This window comes from Lacerta agilis, chromosome Z (genome assembly GCF_009819535.1).
Source record: "Lacerta agilis isolate rLacAgi1 chromosome Z, rLacAgi1.pri, whole genome shotgun sequence".
In the NCBI taxonomy this organism is placed as follows: domain Eukaryota; kingdom Metazoa; phylum Chordata; class Lepidosauria; order Squamata; family Lacertidae; genus Lacerta; species Lacerta agilis.
Window position 1 is genome coordinate 26,189,691 of NC_046331.1, and position 1,928 is coordinate 26,191,618.

Genomic DNA, 1,928 nt, shown 5'->3' on the forward strand with positions numbered 1-1,928 from the left:
AATAGTTTCAGGTTAAGAACGGACCTCTGGAAAGAATTAAGTATGTAACCAGAGATACCACTGTATTTCATACTAGAGTCATATCCACACCATGTATTTAAAACATTTATAACACTATGAGTCATGACTTCCCCCCAAGAATCCTGAGAACTTCACAGAGCTACAATTTGAAGCACTCTTTGTTGTTATTGTTGTTGTTGTTGTTTAGTCATTTAGTCGTGTCAGACTCTTTGTGACCTCATGGACCAGAGCACACCAGGCACTCTTAACAAATTACAATTCACAGGATTCCTTGGGACAGGGGAGCCATGGCAATTTAAGTGATGTAAGAGTGCTTTAATGCTGCTGAAGAGTTCTGCAGGTTCAGGTTGGAGAGTCAAAGACCATAGCTAGGATATAGAAGCAAAACAGCAGCCAAGGGGGCTTGATCTTTATTGTTGCAACAATGTCTCCAAACTACAACATAGGAGATGCAGAGAGAAGCCCTGAACAAAGGGTGACATCCTCTTTTAAAAGTTTTCAGGATTCTCCATAACCCCACATTGAAATCATCACACATATGTCACAAACATGTCACAAACTAGGAGTGGCATCTTGGCTGAAAACTGATGCCTTGTCAATCAGGGATAGTTGGCATCCCTGGCGCTAGTTGAGACAAAAGGTGATACCCGCAATCTCTGTCTTCCCGGCCAAGTCAAATACCCCCCTTTGTCTCTCCCAGTATCCCAGTACACTGAAACCGGTTGGATATTGTCTGGCACTCCCGAGTCAGGAAGGTGAGACTTAGCACCTATATGGGCAGGGGTACTTGACCATGCACCTGGGTGGGGGGATTATGGCCACCCCAGGCCTCACCTCCCTCCTCTGGTCGCCATCTTTTCCCTGAGCAAAAACCATTGAAATGGTGAAAATCCGTCACAGACATGATTTTATATTGAATTTTAAAGCTTTATACTATAGTAAATAGACTACGGATCTACGGGGTACAAAATAACAAGGCTAGATACAATGTTGCAAGTGAGTTTCACACTTTCACTGACTCTTAGCAGGGTTCCCCTGCAAGTCTTAGCTGAGCTGCTTTTGCAGATGCATGGTTTGACAGCTACATCGTCTGACAGATGCAGTACCAGCATGGTCTTTGTTAGGGGGCGCTGCCTCACAAGCAGCTGTCAAAATAACAAATGTCAAGGGATCTCTGTATGCTACATTGTACAGCCCTTATCTACGGGTGTACACTTATACTACTATTAATAAAGGGTTTGAAAATTAAGACGGTTGGTTCATTTCTTTGTGTGTTTCTTCTTTATTTTTCCGGTAACATTAAATGTATGGCGTAGATGAGACCCAAGCCAAACAATGGCATAACTCACAGCATTGCAATAGCAGCCACACTGTAAGAGGAACAGATTAGCTGAGATATTCTCCAGGAACCTGCATGTTTGCTTGTCTGCACTAAACCATAGTTTTGTTCAGAAATAGATGTGACCAGGGTCAAGGATGAGATTTCAACAACCAATCCAACATATACAGGGTCAAGGGTTGGACTACTTCGCTTCCACTGTGACTTCAATCAAAGCACACATTCTTTGAGGGTGTGCAACATTATTTGCAGTACATAAGCTGCTTTTATGGGGAAACATTATTGGTAAAGTTTGGTTGTTTGCTAAATGTTCTTCAAGAGCCACATCAAGCAAGAGTCAGGGATATGATCTTGCTGAACACCTACAAGACCTTTTTTCGTATCATTTTGTCTGCAAATACTGCATTTCAACTTTGCCCTTCAGACTGTCATTGTGTCACTTCAGCAAACAAACTTTCCAGATAGCTAGCCCAACTAGCAGCATCAGTTCACTAAAACACTTGTTTTGCATTTGTTTTTCTTTTTACATATTATTAAAGATTTACTAATATTTACTCTAAGGCTGAAT